This window comes from Apodemus sylvaticus, chromosome 3, assembly GCF_947179515.1.
Source record: "Apodemus sylvaticus chromosome 3, mApoSyl1.1, whole genome shotgun sequence".
Lineage (NCBI taxonomy): Eukaryota > Metazoa > Chordata > Mammalia > Rodentia > Muridae > Apodemus > Apodemus sylvaticus.
In genome coordinates, this window is record NC_067474.1 from 146023050 (window position 1) to 146035093 (window position 12044).

Genomic DNA, 12044 nt, shown 5'->3' on the forward strand with positions numbered 1-12044 from the left:
ACACTACACACACCACTCACACTACACATACACACATCATATATACATACCCACCCCATACATACATACCCACTCCCCACACCACCCACAAACCCATACCCACACACACACAAACAAACACATATTACACACATACTCCATACATGTACACATACCCCACACACACTATGCACAGAAACTCAGACACACAACCCACACACACACCACATACAATCGCTTTTTTAAAAGCTTTGTTTTTATTTTGCAGCTATGTGTCTGAGGATATCTGCATGTGTGAGTGCAGGTGCTCATGGAGTCTAAAAGTAGCCTTAGGATTCCATGGAGCTGGAGTTACAGAAGGTTGTAAACCCTCTGATGTATGCTAGGAACAGAACTTGGATCTTGGCTTTTTGTTTTTGTTTTTTTTTTTTTTTGTTTTGTTTTGTTTTTTCAAGACAGGGTTTCTCTGTATAGCCCTGGCTGTCCTAGAACTCACTCTGTAGACAAGGCTGGCTTCGAACTCAGAAATCCACCTGCCTCTGCCTCCCAAGTACGGGAATTAAATGCATGTACAACCACTGCCTGGCCAGAACTTGGATCTTTAGGAAGAACATAAAGCCCCCTTAACCTCTGAGCCATTTCTCCAGACCCTTAACCTAATTTTTAAGAAAGAAAGACAAAGAAAAGAAAGAAAAGAAATAGAAAGGAAGAAAGAAAGGAAGGAGGGAGGGAGGGACAGAGGGAGAGATGGAGGGAGAGAGACCTGCCTTAACACTATGGTACCAGTCAGCATGAGTGAAACCCTAGGTTCAAACCCCAGCTCTGGACAAACAAGCAAAGGCTCCTACTAGGAAGCAAGGAGAGAAAGGAGGGAGTGCTCCGAGACTCCACACTGCTACAGACATCTAGGAGGACCCCCACAGAGCCAAAGTTGTCAGTAGAGAGGAGACCGAGCCAGGTGGGGGCTGATGGCACCTCCACCTGTTCATCCTTGGTGCATGGGGTCTATCAGGCGTTAGCTACACTAAGAAACCACACAAAGGCCCACATTGGCAACTGCAGATGCAAAAATGGTTGAAGACTCAGGTCTCAGTTTCCACTGTGGAGGGAAGATTGAGAACCCAGAGTAAATGTCATAACGCACGCATGCGCAGATGCCTCAGCTGCCCCACAGGCTTGCAAGCCTCATAGAACTGCAAAGGCAAGATGCAAATACTCAGAGCTGAGACACCAGCTCCACCTCCTACAGCCTGGCAACGGTCTATGGCCTAGCAAAGATGAACGGGAAACCCCGTGAGAAACACCTAGCACAGTAGCATGTTCCCAGACTGCAGTGCCAGCAGACCCTTCAGACTCTACGCAAGGACAGGGAATCCAAGCCCCGCGGAGCGGAAGAGGCTTGCCCAGTGATGGACTCTGTAAAACAGCAAGCCCTCGGCAACACACAGACTTCTTCTTTCTGTTTTCTTCTCAGAATAATCTCTTTGTTTTCAGTTTTGGAGAGTTTTGGGAGAGAGGTTCACTTTGTAGCCCAGGTTGGCCTCCCAAATGCAAGGATTATCACCACCCTTGACTCCTATTTGTAATATATATATACACACACAAATATGTAAAATATTATAGATACTTAGTAAAATATATATGTAAAAATTATATAATGTAGTAAACATATATTTATTTATTATTTTAATTTTTCTTGAATTTTCAAGACAGGGTTTCTCTGTGTAGCTCTGGCTGTCTTAGAACTTACTATATAGACCAGGCTTGCCTCAAACCTGGAGGTCTTCCTGATTCTACCTCTTAAGTGCTGGGATTAAAGGCATGCCACATAGCCATCTTTTGTATTATATTATATATGTGTATATGTATGTGTATATATATATGTGCATAAATACTTTTTATTACACTTTATTGCATCTGTGTTGGGGAGGGTGTGCCACAGCACTCTTGGTCTGAGGACAACTTGCAAGAGTTGGTTCTCCCCTTCTAGCATGTGACTCCCAGGGATTAAACTCAGGTTGTCAGGTTAATGCAAACAAGACAAGAGCTTGCTATGTAGCCCAGGCTGGCCTAGAAGTCATGAATCCCAGGCTAGTATAATTTCTTTAGTCATGTAGACTTGGGTGGATTCCTGATCCTGCAATTACCTGTATGATTTTGGTTAGTGACATAACAACTCTAATCCCAATATTTTCATTTGTCAACTTAAAGAGCGACATCAATCTTATTGGGTTGCCATAAAGGTTGTATTATATGGTATACGGACTATGCAATAATTAAAATGCATATCTAGTTCCCGTTTTACAGGTGAGGAACGAAGGCTTGTTACAGCTTCTCCTTTTAAGATTGTATTTCAAGGCAAAGAGAGAGTTTAAGAGGTTTGGAGAAACTTCTGCATGAAGACTGGGTGGGTTTGACTGAACCAATCTCCTGTTGCACGAGGATCCACCTTTTTGTCCTGGATATCTAAAAGACCAAGCAGCCAGAATCCCGCCTCGAATCCGTGGCCTAGTGGACAAACAGGTTGTGAAACTCCCTCGCAATGACTCAGGCCAGACCTGCTCTGCTAGTCGCAGCCAGCAGGCTGAGGCTGTTTGGCTGCCTGCTGAAAGAACATTGTGGCTAACAAACACACTGCCTGTCAAAGCGCTGTCCGGGTGCCAAGCACAGACTGTGAACTCTGGTCACTGGGGCGTCATGAATGACTGAACTGGGGTACCGAAGTGGTATGTGACTCCTGCTTGTTATTCTGGTCTAACGATGGTCCAGAGTTAATGTCAGGATAAAGGAAGCTTGGCCTGGTCTTTGAGGCCCTGGGAACCATCTTTACCCCCTTTAAACATGAACTTCTTACTATAGAAAATGCTCACCCTGAAAAGTTGTCATTTATTGATAAAGAATGCAAAATTTCAGGCTGGAGAGATGGCTCAGCGGTTAAGAGCACTGACTACTCTTCCAAAGGTCCTGAGTTCAAATCCCAGCACCCACATGGTGGCTCACAACCATTCATAACTCTGACGCCCTCTTCTGAAGTGTCAGAAGACAGCTATGGTGTACTTACATATAATTAATAAATAAATCTTTTTAAAAAATGCAAAATTTCTAAAATGTAGAGCATCCTCTGTAAGTTAATGTTAGAATCCTATGCTAAAACCCATCTTCCCTGATTCTACTGGGAACTTGCACTGTTTGCAAGCTAGGGTTCGTATTATGGTAGAATGTTTCCACTCATCCAGAAATCATAGAAAAGCAATCCAAAGTGAGCCCAGACCCCACCCTAGGCCAGTTATATCACTCCAAACATTTTGGTCATTGGATTTAGTCTCTAGTATTGAAGTATTGCAACACTTGGAAGATGGGGGCAGGAAGGTGTTGGGCTTACTCAGCTATGTAGTGAGTTAGAGACTAACCTGGGCTACATGAGACCCTGTTTCAAAAGAACCAAAACGCCAGGTGGTGGTGGCACACGGCTTTAAGCCCAGCACTTGGGAGGCAGAGGCAGGCCGATTTCTGAGTTCAAGGCCAGCCTGGTCTACAGAGTGAGTTCCAGGACAGCCAGGGCTATACAGAGAAACCCTGTCTCAAAACAACAACAACAACAAGAACAAAAGAGCCTAAGCAAAAGAACCAAAACAACAACAACAACAAGTCCAAAACCTTTAGAAATTAGTATCTTACCATGTAGCCCAGGCTGGACTAGAATTCATCATCCTATGGTTTCAGGCTACTAATTCCTAAAACCTGGGAGGGCAGACTTGTGTCTTCATATCTGGTTGAGAAAGAAAGACTATTAATAAGGAGCTGTGGTAGCTGAAAAATGGTCTGCAAAGATATCCAAGTCAACATCTCTCATCACTTTGCAAATGAATTGAAGAGAGGGAGATAAGGTGACTAGGTGACAAGATCTATTTAGGATCACACCTGCGGTTATAAAAGAGAAATACCCTGGGCAGTGGTGGCTACTGCCTCAATCCCAATACTCAGGAGGCAGAAGTGGGCTGATCTTTCTGAGACCAAGGACAGCTCTACAGAGCAAGTTACAGTACAGCTAGAACTACACAGAGAAACCCTGCTCTGTGTGTGTGTGTATGTGTGTGTGTGTGTGTGTGTGTGTGAGAGAGAGAGAGAGAGAGAGAGAGAGAGAGAGAGAGGAAGGAGGCAAGCAGTGTGGTAGTTTAAGTGTGTCCTCAGAAGTGTGTATGTTGGAAACAATCCCCAGGGCAACACCAGTGAGCTGTGAAACTCCTGAAGAGATTGAGTCACGGTGCTCTGCACTCATGAGCAGACCCAGGAATGCCCTTGTTATAACAGGACTGGCTTCCTTCTAAACAACAGAATCACCCCCTCTTCTCTCTCCTTCCACCAAAGCCTGGTCTCTTTCTCATGCCTTCTGCCATGTTCTAATGGCTTTACCATCCTGAAATCCTCACCCATAAGAATGCAAAGACATCAGTTCTTACTAATTAGCCATGATGCAGTCTGAGCTGCCGTGATGACTCAAGCCTGTAATCTCACCATTTGAAGCGCTGGGATGTGATAATCAACATATGTTTCAGGCCAGCCTGGGCTACATAGTAAGTTCAGGCAAACCTGGGCTACAGAGTGACAGGTTCTACTGAACAGTTAAAGTAGATAAGTCAGGGTCAAGACTGTGTAAATCTAAACAGGTTGAAATTTGGGAGGTTGCCAAGAGTGATAACAGAGACAGATAATTTCAGTTGTTGGGAAGTGGAGGCAGGAGAATGAATTCAAAGCCATCCTAGAACTTCTCGCAAGTGCAAGGTTACCATAAACTACATAAAACCCTATCAATATTAATACTAATTCTAATACTAATACTAATACTAATACTTGAAGTAGAAACTTTAGAGTTCCTTGCAAAGCCAGTTGTGCTGGATGGTGTTTTGCTGGGGCAAACACATGAAGGAATGCTTCGCTGAAGGGGATATAGGTGAAAGGCTAAGGCAGACTTGTAAAGGAATGTTTCGCTGGAGCAGACACAGGAGAGAGGATGTTCTGCTAAAGCAAGTGTGAAAGGACACGTGATGAAGGATTCCTTGCTAATGACACGCATGTATTGGTCCGCCTTACATTGTGTGAGTTGAGCCCATTTTGTCAGGATTCCATAGAGAAAAACACATCAAAAACTTCTGGTGGTGTATTATAGTTTCTTGCTGCTTCCTTGGAGAAAGGCCAATTGGTGTAGTGATGTCAGTCAAGACAGACTTTATACATAGAGTTTTATTAAGACTTTAGAGTTGAGGCAAGACACACGGTGAGACAAGACCTCTATCATCTATCTATCTATCTATCTATCTATCTATCTATCTATCTATCTATCTGACTAACTATGAGCTGAGTCTGTCTCATGTAGCCCAGGCTGGCCTAGAACTCACTATGTAGCTAAGAATGACCATTAAACTTGTGATTTTCCTTCTTCCCTTTCTTCAGTGCTGGCTTCTGATCATGTGACACCGTTCCCACCTTTATGCTGTGGTAAACGTCACACCCAGGCCTCACACTGTTAGGCAAGCCCTCTAATAGCTAAGATGCACACAGCTTCTTTTTACCCCTGCTTTCATTTTACTTTCTTTTAAAAGATGAGTCTTACGCTGAGCTTAGACTTACCTGAAACTCACTATGTAGACCAGGTTGGCCTTGAGGTTTATGCAATCCTGCCCTCAGCATCCCGAGGCTGAGACAGACATGGGTCACTATGCCTTACTGCTTTCCCTGCAGATGCAAATAGAAATATTCACTTCCATTCAGATCCAATCCATGATGGTTTATATATGCTTGGTCTGAGGAGGAGAGGCACTATTATTAGAAGGTATGGCCCTGCTGGAGTGGATGTGGCCTTGTTGGAATGGGTGTGTCACTGTGGGTGTGGGCTTTAAGACCCTCATCCTAGCTGCCTAGAAGTCAGTCTTCTGCTAGCAGCCTTCAGATGAAGACATAGAACTCTCAGCTCTGTTTGCACCACGCCTGCCTGGATGCTGCCATGTTCCTGCCTTGATAATAATGGACTGAACCTCTGAACCTGTAAGGCAGCCCCAATTAAATGTTGTTCATACAAGAGTTGCCTTGGGCCGGGCAGTAGTGGCGCTCGTCTGTAATCCCAGCACTCAGAGGCAGAGGCAGGCAGATTTCTGAGTTCGAGGCCAGCCTGGTCTACAGAGTGAGTTCCAGGACAGCCAGGGCTATACAGAGAAACCCTGTCTCAAAAAAAATCAAATCCAAAACAAACAAACAAACAAAGAATTGCCTTGGTCATGGTGTCAGTTCACAGCAGTAAAAACTTAACTAAGACACAGTTTAAACTTGCCTTTCTTTTATCTTGCTTTCCTAGTACAAATCTTGTTTTGTTTCTTACTTGTTTCAACATATTGGGCCCGATTCTCATTGATTCGGTTTGCTGAACATGCCCTTTTTATACCAATCTCTGTGTTCTAATCAGCTAGAGCAGACTTCACTGTGTATCCATATCTGGAGATAAGGAGGTAGGGTCAGGCCTTCCAGAACTCGGGTTAGATAAGTGCATTTCCAGACAAAGTAGCCCCCAAGCTGTTTCCAAAAGATGAGGCAGAGGCTGGATAGGAAAATTCACACCCGGTTTCCAGGATATTTGAGATGCGGCTGACTCAGCCTGTCTCCACCGTGAGAGCTGCTTCTAGTTCGATATCCATTCTGCTCAGGATTTGCCTACACCTTGTTGGTTGTTAACTAATGTCTTTTTCCAGGCCTGCTTGAGTCCCTTCCTAGTTCAGTAGTACTTTGAGCCTGTTCACTTCTACCAAACAAAGAGTTTGGGCCCAATTTATCAACTTTTCCAAACAGATCTGTTTCTATAGTTACACACACACACACACACACACACACACACACACACACACATCCTGTGGTCTAACCCAGTGGTTCTGCCTCTCAGGATCTCTGCCTGTAAAGGCAAAGTCTACTTACTCATCTTCCAAGACCAGTTCACCCACACTTCTCCCCTTGAAGACTTCCTAATTGCGCCCCCCCCCCCAACTTACAACTAACCTCAGATTGCCGGCCTGAGGGCTCTGCCACCACCTCTTGTTTGTAAGATGGATTAGATTTTTACTGTCTTTTTCTCCTCTGTGAGATCCTCATGCTTTTGAAGGCAAGGACTATAAGTTATTTATTCTTCCTTCTCCATAACAGTCTATCACAATGATCCTGGGTCATTTAATTAGTCATGTGATACCGGAGAAAGGCATTCATATCTCTGAGGTTTGGCTTGTGTGTATGTGTGTGTGTGTGTGTCTGTGTGTGTCTTAGTTAGGGTTTTACTGCTGTGAACAGACACCATGACCAAAACAATTCACGTAGACAACAGCATTTGTTTGGGGGTGGTTCAGAGGTTCAGTCCATTATAAAGGCAGGAAGCATGGCAGCATCCAGGCAGGCATGGTGTAGGAGGAGCTAAGAGTTCTACATCTGGTTCTGAAGGTAGAGAGGGTAAGACTGGTAGCTAGGAGGAGGGTCTCAAAGCTTACCACCACAGTGACACACTTCCTCCAACAAGGCCACACCTACTCCAACAAGGCCACATCTTCTAATAGTGCCATTCACTTCTCTGAACCAAGAATATTCAAATCACCACAGGGGGTACTGGGAATTTAATTTGATGCAGGCTCTCATGGGTGCTGTGGTATCTATGCAAATACTCTATCCCTGAATGGAGCCCACAGTTAAGAGACTTTGACTTTTTAAAAGACTTTGAATTTTAAAAGATACTAGGATATTTTAAAGGGATTAAACTTTTAATATGTAAAGATTCTGGGACTTTTAAAGTTATTTAATTTTGGGGGTGGATAGTGATGTATTTGTGTGCCAAGTTGAAAAGGGATCAATTGTACTGGCTGGTTTTGTGTCAACCTGACACAGTCTGGAGTTGTCACAGAGAAAGGAGCTTCAGTTGGGGAAGTGCCTCCATGAGATCCAGCTGTAAGGCACTTTCTCAATTAGTGATCAAGTGGGGAAGGGCCCCTTGTGGTTGGTGCCATCCCTGGGCTGGTAGTCTTGGGTTCTATAAGAGAGCAGGCTGAGTAAGCCAGGGGAAGCAAGACAGTAAAGAAACATCCCTCCATGGCCTCTGCATCAGCTCCTGCTTCCTGACCTGCTTGAGTTCCAGTCCTGACTTCCTTTTGTGATGAACAGCAATGTGGAAGTGTAAGCTGAATGAACCCTTTCCTCCCCAACTTGCTTCTTGGTCATGGTGTTTGTGCAGGAATAGAAACCCTGACTAAGACAAATTGCTCCATCTACAGTTTATCCAGTTTATTATTTTTTTTATGAAATTGATAATAGCTCTTTCCCAATTTGTTTTTGTTTTGTGTGTGTGTACCTGTATGTGTGTGTCTGTGTCTATGTGTGAGTGCTCAAGTGTGTGTACTAAGATACCTGAAAAATTTAGACTTATTGCCGGGCGGTGGTGGCACACGCCTGTAATCCCAGTGCTCTGGGAGGCAGAGGCAGGCAGATTTCTGAGTTCAAGACCAGTCTAGTCTACAGAGTGAGTTCCAGGACAGCCAGAGCTATATAGAGAAACCCTGCCTCAACAAAACCAAAATCCAAAAATCAAAAACAAAAACAAAAAATTTAGACTTACTTATTTTTGATACAACATTTCACTATGTATAGCTCTGTTTGGCCTGGAACTCAGTATGTAGACCATCATGCTGGCCTCAAACTCAGAGATCCTCCTGCCTCTTTCTCCCAAGTAGTGGGATTCATGGCAGGTGCCATCATGCTTGACCTAATTTTTAGGCATGTAAATACTAACTAGGTGTGCCTTGACTTGGACAAAGGCTCCTGTTGACAAAGCTGGAGTTCAAATGTTCCCTAGGTAAAGATTAGTGCGAGTAAGGACCGTTCCAAACGTCATTCTCCGTAGGAAACAGTGCCTGGCGCTCGGGAGGGGAAGCAGGGAGTATTGCTAAATACTTTTCTCAGTAGAACTGAATCCCGTTTCCGATTTGGCTGCCCTTTGCCCTGGATTGCTTAGGCCTGCTCCAGTTCATCTCCGAGGCTTCATCAGGCCATGTGACCCAAAGCTCTCTCGGAGGGTCTCACTTTAATTGCCGAGCTAGACCTCATCTTCTGAACATTCCTCTGAAGTGGGGGTTGGAGGTGGAGGTGGGGTTAGGGAGGGAAGCGCTGTAAGTCCTGGATCTGGCACTGCCCAGAGGTCTTTGTGCTGACCCAGACAGCCCCTGGAACTCCTGCCAGGAGAGCTGCTGCTGCCCGGTGGGGAAAGCGGTAGCCTTACCCTCCCCTCCCCCACGGCCCCAGGAGGCCAAAGTCCAAGGCTGCACTTCTGTTCTGAACAGACTCCTCACCCTTTGCTTACCAAGGCTTTTTTGGTGCTAAAACCACTTCTTTGGTGTGACCCTCTTCACTCCATGTACAAGCTGCCCGGGGAAAGAGGCACGGAGGGGTGGACTCACTGAACCCATCTATCTAGGTTCCTGCTCCTCCGGACACTGGTTCTCTGAAAGGGAGCTGGGAAGATGGCCCAGAGATAAATCTCTAGAACCCATGTCAAAGCCTATATAATCTTGTCCCTAAGAGAACAAAGTCAGGAGATTCCTTGGGACTCCCTTGCCTCCTGGCCTGGCTTAATTTGTGAGCCCCAGAATCAGTGAGAGACCCTGTCTCCCCCTCCCCCAAAATATGATAGGGCCTGGAAAGATGGCTCATAGGTCAAGAGCAATTACCACTCTTCCAGAGGACCTGAGTTCAATTCCCAGTACCCATGATGCAGGGAGAGGGGCTCCCCGAAACCTGTAACATCAGTTCTGAGAGATCCAATGCCTCTTCTGAGGGCACACACACACACACACACACACACTAAAATACAATATTTGCTTTCTAGTTACCAAGTGCTTGAGACTTACCAGGTATTGTATTGAAAACATTGTGTGCTAATGTTATTTCATTCAGAATTTTTCCACCTTGGGACCATTGACTTCTTGGGTCAAATAATAGTTTGTTATGGGGTATGTCCTGTGTAATGTAGCACGCTTAGCAGCACCCCACCCCTGATTATGAAAGTCAGGAGGACTGCCCGCTGGAACAATCAAAAAAATGTCTCCAGACCTCATCAAAGGTTCTGGCAGGGAAATTAGCCATAAATGAGAAAGACAGGTTTGTTTTCTTAATTTATTATTATTATTATTATTATTATTATTATTATTATTATTGAATGTGTGCACACGAGAACACATGTGTAGTGATCGGAAGACAACCTGGAGGAGGCAGTTCTCGCTTTTCACCATGTGTACACAAAGTATCTGTCTCAGGTTGTCAGGCATGGTAGCAAGTGCCTTTTTATGCTAAACCATATCATTGGACCTAATAACACCATGATAGACAGACAGACAGACTAGAAAGAAAGGAAGAAAGAAAGAGAGAGAGAAAGAAAGAAAGAAAGAAAGAAAGAAAGAAAGAAAGAAAGAAAGAAAGAAAGAAAGAAAAAAAGAAAGAAAGAAGGAAGGAAGGAAGGAAAGAAAGAAAGAAAGAAAGAAAGAAAGAAAGAAAGAAAGAAAGAAAGAAAGAAAGAAAGAAAGAAAGAAAGAAAGAAAGAAAGAAAGACATACTATAGCCCTTGCTGTCTTGAAATTTTCTATGTAAACCATGCTGGCCTCAAACTCACAGAGATCCCCCTGTCTCTGCACTCTACCTGCTGAGATTAAAGGTGTGTGCCACCAAGGCTATCATAACTTTTTGATGTTGATGATCACATTACCATTTCATAAATGAAAAAAAATTAAACAAGTTATTAATGGTCATCCGAGCACTTGATTCTGTTTGTTTATACTCTGCCCCATTCCAGATGGGCTCACACTCAGATGTGAGGCTCCTCTGTCTGGTTCCAAAGTCCAGGCTCTTTCCCTACCACTAGACTGAGCTCGATTGTCTGAGATCTGGCCACAGAACCAACAGGCAGCCAGGCAGGGAGAGGGGACTGGAAAGGAGCCAAGGCCACTGTCTCAGATCCTGTGACTTTAAAAAAAAGCTTTTTAAAATTACATTTTATTTATTCATTTTGTGAACGTGTGTGCATGAAATTGTGTGTGTGAGAGAGACAGAGACAGAGGGAGGGAGGGAGAGAGACAGAGAGAGAGAGAGAGAGAGAGAGAGAGAGAGAGAGAGAGAAGATAAGAGGACAACTTCCACCATGTGGTTCCCAGGGATTTGATTTAGTTTGTCAGGTTTGGCAACAAGGGCATTTACTCAGTGAGCCATCTTGCTAGTCTGAGACTGGGATTTGGTGAACGATGAGGCCCAGCAGTAGATCAGACATTCTGATAAAAAAAGACATGTACTCCCACCCATTTGCTCCGTCCCTGCTAGAAGACTAAAACAGAACACACCAAATGAAAATCCCTGCCTCCCTAGGGGTTTTTAGTAAACAGGAAAATGAGATAGGCACACAAATAAACTTAGATTAAAAAAAATAAAACAGATCCTTTCTGGTTCATAAAGCATGATGATAGGGAGTTCACGTCTATTGCATGATATGTGCCTCCCACTAAACCTGTTAGGACGGCTGACAAACTTAAAAAATAAATAAATAAAATAAAGGCTTAGAAATGAAAGGATTTTTACAAGGATTGAATGTATTCTAGGAAGGGATGGGAACCAGAGAAAAAGTTTTATTTTTTTGTTGTTTTGTTTTGTTTTTGAGACAGGGTTTCATGTAGTACAGGCTAGTCTCAAACTCAGAATATAGGCAAGGATAACCTCTACTTCCTGGTCCTGTTCGAGTATGTCAGGTGCTGGGATCATCCTCTTTCCCAGTTTACGTGAGGATCAAACCCAGGGCTTTGTGCTCCCTAGGCAGCTACTCCACCAACTAAGCTAATACCCAGTCTGAGGTTTCTTCATATCAGCCAATCAGTCAGTCAATCAATCAGTCAATCAATCAATCAACCAATCAATTGGTTTGGTCTCACCCTATGCATCAGGTTTACCCCTAACTGTATGATCTTCTGCCATTGGCTCCCAAATGCTGGGATATAGGGCATACACACCAA

At 44.1% G+C, this 12044-nt stretch overlaps 1 pseudogene; it reads left to right on the forward strand.

Annotated features, from left to right (window-relative positions):
- The first annotated feature begins 11473 nt into the window (after positions 1 to 11473).
- LOC127682008 (uncharacterized) lies at positions 11474 to 11563 on the forward strand (annotated as a pseudogene).
- Positions 11564 to 12044: the final 481 nt, after the last annotated feature.